Source organism: Pteropus alecto, unplaced genomic scaffold (genome assembly GCF_000325575.1).
Source record: "Pteropus alecto unplaced genomic scaffold, ASM32557v1 scaffold146, whole genome shotgun sequence".
Lineage (NCBI taxonomy): Eukaryota > Metazoa > Chordata > Mammalia > Chiroptera > Pteropodidae > Pteropus > Pteropus alecto.
The window spans coordinates 32,943,260-32,953,870 of NW_006442107.1; the positions used below are offsets into that span (position 1 = coordinate 32,943,260).

The 10,611-nt window shown below is 38.3% G+C and overlaps 1 pseudogene; it reads right to left on the reverse strand.

Moving 5' to 3' along the window:
• Positions 1-10,145: 10,145 nt before the first annotated feature.
• LOC112469444 lies at positions 10,146-10,264 on the reverse strand (annotated as a pseudogene).
• Between the last annotated feature and the right edge of the window lie 347 nt (positions 10,265-10,611).

Consider the following 10,611-nt stretch of genomic DNA (forward strand, 5'->3'; position numbering starts at 1 on the left):
TAAGGAGCTTATGGGACACTATTAAATGTAAAAATATCCATATCATAGGAGTACCTGAAGGAAAATGAGACGTTGAAGAGGTATTTGAAGAAATAAGGTTGGAAAACTTTCCTTACCTGGTGAAGGAAATAGACATACAACCCGAGGAAGCTCAGAGAGTTCCCAAAAAGATGAACCCAAAGAGGCCCTCACCAAGACACATCATAATTAAAATGCCAAAGGTTAAATACAAATAAAGAATATTAAAAGCAGCAAGAGAAAAGCACTTAGTTACCTACAAGGGAGCACCCATAAGACTGTCAGCTGATTTCTCAACAGAAACTTTGCAGGCCAGCAGGATTGGCATGAAATATTCAAAGTGATGAAAAGCAAGGACTTACAACCAAGATTATCCAGCAAAGCTACCATTTAGAGTCGAAGGACAGATAAAGAATTTCCCAGACAAGAAAAAGCTAAAGGAATTCTTTACCACCAAACCAGTATTAAAAGAAATGTTAGAGAGACTTCTTAGAAGGAGGAGGAGGAAAAGGGGAAAGGAGGAGGAGGAGGAGGAGGAGGAGGAAAACAAAAATATGAATAATAAAATGGTAATAACTACATATCTATCAATAGTTACTTTAAACTTGAATGGATTAAATGCTCCGATTAAAAAATAGAGCGGCTGAATGGATAAGAAAACAAGACTCTTACATATGCTGCCTACAAGAGACTCACTTCAGATCAAAAGATAAGGGGGGAGACAGTAAAAAGGCAAAGGGATTAAGAGGTACAAATAGATAGTTGCAGAATAGACATGAAGATGTAGCATGGGGAAGATGGTTAATAATGTCGTACGTAATAAATATGTAAGGGGGAAGAGGTGTACTAGATTTAGTGAGGTGATCGCTTTGAAAGTTATGTGGATCTCTGATCACTATGCTATACAAATGAAACTGTTAAATTTTTGTATGCCAACTCTAATTGAAAAAAAACCCCATTGAATTGTACAACGTAAATATGAGCAACTAATTATCTATTATGTTTCATAAAGCCATAAAGCCGAAAAAAAAACCCATTATTTAAAACAGCAAATTTAAAGGAATTTAAACACTCATCAAAAGAAATAAATAAAATATGCTATATTTATGTGACAGAATGTTATTTAGCTGTTTAAAAAAATGAACTAGAATTATGTGTATATACAACGATCACAAGAATAGAAAGCTGAATGGAAAAAAAGGTAGATATTAGAATTATACTTGAAATAATTTACCTCTTATCGAAGCATGTGTAAGTAAAAATGCTAAAAGCAGCTAGGAAAGATACAATTCTGGTTAATTATTGAAATGAGGAAGGAAAACAAGACGGGATGGGCTATAAATAAAGCTTCAATTTAATGTTTTACATGTAATTATATCTGAACTACATATAACAGGGTTAAAAAGGAGTTTGTTATACATTATTTTTTGCATATTTGTATTAACTTTATGACTCAAAAAAATGATCTGTAAGAACTGCATTTGATTTTAAGTTCTAAAAGATTCTCTTTAAGCTAAGAATTTTTCATAAAAAAAAAGTCCTTTTCGAAACCTCTTTACATCTCATGAGGTAGACATTAAAATCATAACGACAACTTTGTCATCTCAAGTTCACAGGGAGAAAATAAGTCCTAAACAACACAATAAATTCATAATGAACTATCTTTAATCCAAATAGATACATTAAACAGTAGGAAGAAAACTTTTAGAGAAAAAGTAAATATCTCAGATATATTTTGTTTCTTCTAATCAACTTAAAAATAGATGCCACAAGAATACTTATAAGAAAAAATTTCTTATAGATTTCATCCCATAGAAACTCAACATTAAAGTTGATGGGGACCAAAGTTCTGCCGCCCTAAAACTGCCTTTTGGGATATTGATTTTTTTTAAAGCTGATTGTTAAGAAACAAAAGAATCAGGAAGAACGTTGGACTCATCTCCTTTCCTGCCCAACAGTTTCAAATGGAAAGACCTACTCCAAGAAGAAAATCTTAGCATAGTCACCTTAGCCTAATTTGAATTAGGTATGGTAGCTAAGAAGGCTCTAAGCAGGGTCCAGTTAAGTAGATAACCCCTGCGTCTCATTGTTTCTGAGTTGCTTGGCAAGAATTTGCCTTGTGTGTTTAGTTCATCTTCATATACCTGTAAATTGCCTATTTCCTTTGAAATCTCAGACCCCTGACCCCCTTCTCCCTTGTCCACAATGACATATAAACCTCAACTGCCCAATGCACTTTGGGGTATCATATCTTATGACTCCCTTTCCCTCGGCATGTATATCCATTGTAAACTTTAGGCATTTTCTCCTGTTAACCTGTCTCTGTTTATTTGATTAATAGCCCAGCTAGAAGAATGTAGAAAGTGGGAGGAAAAGTAATTTTTTTAGCCCCCATAAAATTAAAAGCTTGTCAAAATGTTTGCTATGGTCTGCCAATCATTTTTGGTAATTAAAAGTGTAGGCATTTTTGAGATTTTTCTAGGTGCACAGTTCCTTTGAGGAAATACAGTACTGAAAATCATTTTCCCAAATTATATTCTGTTATGCACAAAAGATTAGTGCCATTGTTCAATGTGCTGGTGACAATTTCATCTCATGAATGTGCAGTAGAGTGACTACAAAAGTGATTTCACAGATGACAACATTGACAATTTTTTTTCCTACACTATAATGTCAAACTTCAAAATATTGGTAACTAAAATATTTAATGGTAAAATTATAACCTTAATTAAAATTTTGACAACACGCCATTTATTTCTGTACTCCAGAAGGTTAATCTGTGATATTCAGCTTCTACTTCAGCTTTGAGTGAATTTGAAGCTCTCCCAGCTTTGGCTAAATATCGTTTTTAAGATTTGTTAACTTGACATTTGGCCATGATATATATTCAGTACACTGCTCAAATGTACATCATGAATAAATATGGCACGTGCATGCATATTTACATGCATGTCGCATGAGTTATCTATTGTTTCTTTATATTTTTCTCAACATTTCCCAAATCAGTGTGAGCTGATAAGGGACACTATCCTGTGCTAAGATGAAAATATTTCGATATATATTTAAAAACTATAAGAAATGGTCTCACTTGAATGACAGTAAAAATTCTTATATGTATATAATGGACATAGGACTTAAATAGATATTTCTCTAAAGAAGATATAGCCCACAAGTATTTAAAAAGATGCTCGATGTAACTAATTATCAGGGAAATGCAAATCAAAACCGTAATGAGATATTACTTCCTACTCATTAGGATGGCTATAATTTAAAAGGAAGGAAGGAAGGAAGGAAGGAAGGAAGGAAGGAAGGAAGGAAGGAAGGAATTAAATGGGGGTGGGGAGTGGGTAAACAGAAAGCGTTAGTTCTAGCAGTGGGCCAAGAAAGAGGTGGAGGATGTTAGCATCTTTCTCATCTGAGAGGCTCAAGGACCCAATCCACCTGTGCCCCTTGCCCTCGGAAGGCTTAGACATCAATGGGCTCAAGGTTGTGGAAAAATTGGTACTCTCATGCATTGTCAGTGAGATGTAAAATGGTGCAACCACTATGGAAAAAAGTATGGTGGTTCTTCAAAAAATTAAAAGTAAAATTGCCATTATAATCCAGCAATTCCATTTCTGGGTATATTCTCCCCAAAAATCAAAAGTAGAGACTCACACAGACATTTGCACACTCATATTCATATCACATTATTCACAATAATCAAAAAGTAGAAGCAACCCAAATGTCCACTGATGAATGGTTAAGCAAAATGAGGTATATACATATAATGGAATATTATTCAGCTTTGAAAAGGAAAGATATTTGGATGCATGCTACAACAATAATGAACCTTGAACATGTTATGCTAAGTGAAATAAACCAGTTACGAAAGGACAACTACTATGTGATTCCATTTATATGAGTTACCTAGAATAGAGTCGATTTCAGAAAGACAGAAAATAGAATAGTGGTTGTCAGAGGCTGGGAGGAGGGAAAAATGGGTAGTTAGTGTTTAATGGGTAGAGACCTTTTTTTGGGAAGGTGAAAAAGTTCTGGAGACAGTGGTGATGATTGCACAATAATGTGAATGTACTTTATGCCACTGAACTATATACTTAAAAATGATAAATTTCATATCATGTTTATGACATGATAATAAAAATTATTTTATATTTAAAATATTTATAGGTAGTATATATGTTTATTTGACTACAATGTACAATGAACAGGGTGAGGACGCACTACTCCTGAAGAAGTAAAAGGGAAAAAGAACACAGATCGGAGGGCTTTGGCTTTGGAGATAAAGCATTTTCCTAGTGCGCAGTACAATGTGGTAGAAAGAATTTCTTTGAAAACTCTTATGACCCCAGTGGTTCAGCATTAGCCAGTGGGCCAGGGCCCAGGGTTGGGATTCAAGCTGGGACAAATACACTACTTAAGGTGACCCAAGACGGGGAGGTCTTGGGGGCTCCACACCAGAGCCTTCAAGGGGTAGGGGGTTGTCAAAAGGTGAGAAACAGCCTCATGCAAATACCGAGGCCAAATGGGCCTTGTTTGGATCAGGGTTTGAGGGCGTTAAATTTGAGACTGGATGGGAAATGGTAACAAACCCAACCATGTCTGTGGCATATATCTGTGTATTACTTCACTGTATAATATTTTTCATACTAAGTCCTTGGAACACAGCCAGGTGCAGTGAGTGAAAGTCCTCATCGAACATTCAAATGGTTAGGCATGTTAGAAAAGCTGTTCCTTATTAGCTGCAGTCCAATATTCAAGTGCAGTCCATCTTAGTGATGGACAGAGCAGCAGATAGTTGATTGAACTAAAAAGCCGTAGAGCACCTAACAACTTCTAGAGTATAACTTGTTATATGCAGTTAGCACATTTAGGGGGCAGTACTGGGCTGGAGGCTTTATGGATCCTACCACTTGAAAGCAGAGCCAGAGAAAGGCCCAGTCTCCCATGCTTGAAGCTTTTCTGCCCCCTGGCTTCCATGGTTTTCATCCCTTCAGCTTGTACCCGGAGCCTTTCTGATTTTCCTCTGGGTGGATGACTCTTTGCCGGGTCTCCACCTCTCAAGGATGCTATATCTTGGGTCTATTACAGGCCTCTGGAGTCAGGCTCTGAAATGCCGTACACCAATCCAGACCAGTGAAGAGAATCAACATTTTTCTATCTTGAAGCTGCTTTTTAGGATATTGGTCTAAAGCTATTTATTAAGAAACAAGACTCAGAAAGAACCTTCGATCCTACTCTGCTTTCCTGCCCAAGAGATTCAGACAGAGAAACTCGCTCTTCACGAAGTGAGCCTTGGCTGAATCATCTTAAGAATCTTCATCCTAACATGAGTCAGAAAGACTGCAGTCCTGTTAGCTAGATACCCTGTGATCCTTTCCATTGTTTCTGAGTTGCCTAGCAAGAATTTTCCTGCCATGTATGTTTCCCTCTTCCTTAACTACCTGTAAATCACTCATTCTCACTTCTGAAATCTAATACCCAATTCTCCCTTTTCTCCTTTGCCCAAAAATGTCATACATATTCAATGTTTCCTCACAGTCTTTGGAATTTTCATGCCTATGTGAATTCCCCATGCCCATGTAGGAAACATTTGATTTCTCCTGTTAATCTGTCTCTGTTAATTAATTTATTTATTAGCCCAGCTAGAAGACCTTAAAAAGTTGGAGGAAAAGTATTAATTTTTTACAGCCCCACCCCAGCATGCCCAGGATCCCCCTCATCTTTCTCAGACAAGGTTTAACATTATTCTTCTTGTCCAATAGCACCAATGCTCACTGGAGATGCTGATGGACAAATAAACTTTCACCTTGATCTCAATTTATTCTCAGGAAGTCCTGGCCTCAGATGGAGGCAAATATTCAAGAACCAGGCCTACTACATGAGTATCATTCATTCAGAAAAATATTTACTGAGTGCCTTACATATGTATTAAAGTTCTGTAGGAAAAAGTGTTCAAGGAGGCCATAGTCTAGAGACAATAAATAGTAAAACAATTGTAATAAAATGCTTTAAGTGCTCTGATGGAAGGTGGCAGAGGGAATCTGAAAAGACAGGCAAACAAAATACTTGGTCAGAGGTCCTAAGTAAAGCACGCTCCCTGGGCAGTGCCTGCAGCAATGTTCCAGGGGGAGACCTTCTTTCTTTGTGAAATCTGGTCACCTAGTAGCAGGTCTCAGTTTGCTGTGTTCACCCTATGTAAGGGGTATGGAATTAGGAAGAGAGGGTTTAGTGTTTGCCTCAGCTATCTGCAGGTGGTGGAATTTATGAACATAAGGTATCAAACATGACGTGACCTAACTCACAACTACCCATTTGCAGGCACCCAGAATCTTGTCTCCAGCTCCCCATCCTCTGTGAGCAAGCTCTACCTAGTTCAGCTCAAAGGTAGTTTCTGGAGGGCAGGGGTCACCTCAGGCTGTAGCTTAATCATGAGATTCTGCTGAAACTCAAACAACTATCATGAAAGAGCAGTCAATGAGGCAAGGACTACGGCTGTTCGCATTTGACAGATGAGGAAACTGAAGCTAAGAGACCACATACTAGGGTCTTGTTGGCCATGCTATTTATGTCCCAACGAGCCACTAGAATCAGTAAGTCTTCCAGGAAAGCATTTCCTGGTTGCATAAGGGGAGTGTCACATCTTTCTGCCTCTCCCAACAAACAAGACACTTACAATGCCAATCTTTTAGTTTCCCCCCAAATTATAAGCTCGAACGTCAACGGAGAGTTGTAGCTGCATCAAAAAATATGCAGTCACCTGACGTTTCTAAACAGGGGAGAAGGAGGTAACTGAGGACTCTAATCCAGATTTAGATGAGCAAGTAGGATGAGAACAAGAAAGGCTCTCAAGGCCACTGTGAAAAATGCCAAGAGCCACATCTTGATTTTATCAGATGGACAGTGTGATGTATGGGCACACGGGGCTGACTTAAAGGGGAAAAATTGAGCTGCCAGAAATTATATAGATCCGATTTCCAATCACAGCTCCCTACTTATTGTAAGTGTCGCTCATCAGCTTGACTTTACTCAGATGTAAAATGGGAATAGAATTGCTATCAGTGTAGAACTGGTAGCAGTGTCACAGTGCTACCAAGGACACAGGGGATCACAACCTGGTCAGTGAGACTGCTGTTTAATCAATGTTCCACTTCCTCATTATCTACTACTAGGCACTGCCTACAAAGGACATTTAATAAATATGACTGCCTGAGTCCAGAACTGCCAAGTGCCCATTAGAATAATCTTTTTTTTTTTCATTTTATAGTTTATAAAACCCCTTTCTATCTCCATTATTAATCAAAACAATCTTATGAGATCAAAAGGCAGGTGTTAACTCCAATTTAATGATGGTTGGGAAGAAACTTAGGTCAAGCCTGGTGGGTAGTCCTTCTGGGTTTCAAACACCAAACCCTTCTTACTCAGTCAGAACTTTTAAAGTAGGTACAAACATTTTAAAGTAGGTACATAGGTAACATTGAAGAAAAAAGAAACCTCATAGTTTTGAATTTTAAAAAATTGTCCTTTCTAATTTACTTTCAATATGTGTTTAATCTACATGGACCCATTTGTACATACATTTTTTTAACGTGATTTCCCCCTATGTTTATCTCATATAAATATTTCCAGGTAAGCTAATTTAAAGAGACTTATTGAGATTCACTGAAGGCCTGAGTTCTTTGCCTGTCTGTATGTTTGCCTCTAGGGAAACAGTTTAGCAGGGTGAACGAATTCCCCATAAACACGTTTGTGTTAATCCAAGACCACTGACCCACAGTCACAGCCTACTGTGAAAACTCTACTGAAACAGCACACCTGGCATTTGTCTGTCAGTCTGACCATGCAATGAACAGCCACAGATCGCTGTCTGTGGGCTTGTTCTGTATCTGGCCCTGGGTCTGCTGGCCGTTCTGCCACTGACGTTTCTATCATGTCGGTCTCGGTCCAGAGTACTAGCACGAGAATGTGTGAACTATTTCTGTAGCATATTTATTTAGGTTGTATTTGTTGACTAAAGAGATGATGTTTATTTAAGGACATAATGTTTTTCAACAAGTTTCATATTGAGAAAATTATATAATTGACATCCTTTAGTTTACCATGAATTCAATTGCCCCCTAGGGTTAGGGAGCTTAGTTGCCTGCTGAGCGTGTTGCATGATTCTTCTAAGAGTACTTCTCAAATTGCAGCTTGCTTCTGAACCCCCTAGAGGGCTTTTCAAAGCACAGATTGCTGTGCCCCACCCCAGAGTTTCTGATTAAGAGGCCTGAGAATTTGCATTACTGACATATGCTGATAAGGCTGTTCTAGAGGCCACACTTTGGGGACCAGTGACATAGACAAAGTTCATGGTGAAAGCATGTACAAATCTCACATATTTGCATTAAATAACAATTGCTTCTTTTCAAATTTTCAAATTGCCTCTTCTTAAATAGAACAAATATTACACTTCAGTGAAAAAGTTTAAAAAATAGGAGTGTCATCTTGAGAGATTCGCAAAATTTCATATAATGAGAACATATAATTGTGTCCATAGAAGACACCTTTGTGTTGAAAGAAAAGGGAGCAATTAACTTAGAGGCCCGTGTTCTTGAACCTCTGAAGACCCTGCTGAGCAGCTCGTGGTTTGGAGAAGGCTTGAGAGAGGTTGCAGGATCTGACCAAGGCACCACGACCAGTCCTTTCTCCTTCCCCGCCCAGCAGCAGTGTTCACAGCATGACATCAAGATTGCAAAGCAGATGAAAGAGACAGCAACTACAGTTCTAAAACGCATCTCTATCTTTAGGAATGCCCTGGTAACATCTAGGATGTGGTTTTTCTCATCCTTTCTCCTTCCTTGCAGGGGAGAAATAAAGAAATCTCCATTTTTTACAAAATTAAAGAACAACAATATCGATCATTTTGGTAAGTTTCAAGTGAAAGACACACAGTGTCTGAAACAAGTCAGTCATTTGGGGGGCTTGTTCTTAAGTCAAGGAAGGAGAAAATTCCCTTCCTTTACAAGCTCCCCAGTTTGCTTGTCTTTTATTGAAAACCTTTTCTTGAAGTCCTGCAAATCAAGGAATGAGGCTGAGTTTTTTGCTGTTTAATAAAACAAGCAATCTACTGATTTGCCCATTTATAATAAATATAGAACACATGAATGTGGGGGTGAAAGAAAAGCTGAAACGTAATCTTAACTGCAACCTATTAGCTGTAGGACTTTAACTTAACTAGCTTATTCATTTAGAAAACAATTATTAAGGGCTGCTTATTATCTGCCAGGTGCATAGCTTACAAAAAGGACTTACACTTTTTTTCCTTGGTTAAATAGGTATCATACTAACCCACCACCCAGTTGCTGGGGACTACGTGCCCCAGAACCTCCAGGGACTCTGTGGATCTATGGGTCCTCTTCTGTCTCCTGACGATGAGCCACCCCAAGAGAACCACTCCTGGGGCGCTTAGCTTATTCTATGTTCTGTCTAGTGATTGCGGCCTCCCTCGCTCATTGAGACCTCCCAAACTTTAGGTGTTTTGAGAGCCAGATGAAAAACAAAGTGAGAGTGTCTGGAAACTACTTCCTCAGCTATAAGATACTAAATACATGAAGCCATTTTTAGAAACTTCATGCACCTAGAATGTGCTACATGGAATACTAGGCACATTAACTTATTTCGTCTTCACCCTTGCTTTTTTTTGCAGAATCAGCTTGATATTGTGGGGGCTAAAGAAAATAATTTCTACTTTTTCTAAGATCTTCTAGCTGGGCTAATAATCTAATTAACAGAGACAGATTAGCAGGAGAAAAATCAAATGTTTAATGGGCATGGGGAATTCACATAGGCATGAAAATTCCAGACTCTGAGACAACATTGAATATGTATGACATATTTTTGGACAAAGGAGAAAGGGGCAGGAGCGGGTATTAGGTTTCAGAAGTGAGAATGGGTGATTTACAGGTAGTTGAGAAAGAGGGGAATGTGCGTGGAAGGAAAATTCTGACTGGGCAACTCAAACAATGGGACACAGCGGTTATCTAGCTAACAGGCTTCGGGTCTTCCTGGCTAATGCTAGGATGAAGATTCTTTTTTTTGGTAAAACTTTTTATTTTTAATTTTTTAATTTTAATTTTTTTTTTTTTTAACTCCTACAGCACTTGGTATTCCCAGGTGGTCTACTATCCAAGTACTAACCAGGCCCGACCCTGCTTAGCTTCTGAGATCAGGCAAGATTGGGAATGTTCAGGGTGGCATGGCCATAGACTAGGATGAAGATTCTTAAGATGATTGGGCCAAGGCTCTCTTCCTGAAGAGCGGGTTTCTCTGTCTGAATATCTTGGGCAGGAAAGTTGGGGAGGGTCAAAGTTTCTTTCTGAGTCTTTTGTTTCTTAACAAATAGCTTAAAATCAATATCCCAAGAAGCAGCTTCAGTGTGTAAAATTTTTGGTTCCTTCCAGCATTATTACAAAATTAAAGCCCTCTCTTTAGCCCCCATAAAGACTCTAACAAAGTCCCCTACACTGAGTGGGAGATCAACTATTTATTGGATTGAAATAAGCATCCTCAAGTTTAATGCTTTTAAGCAGTTATTGTCAAAAGGAACTTGTTAAG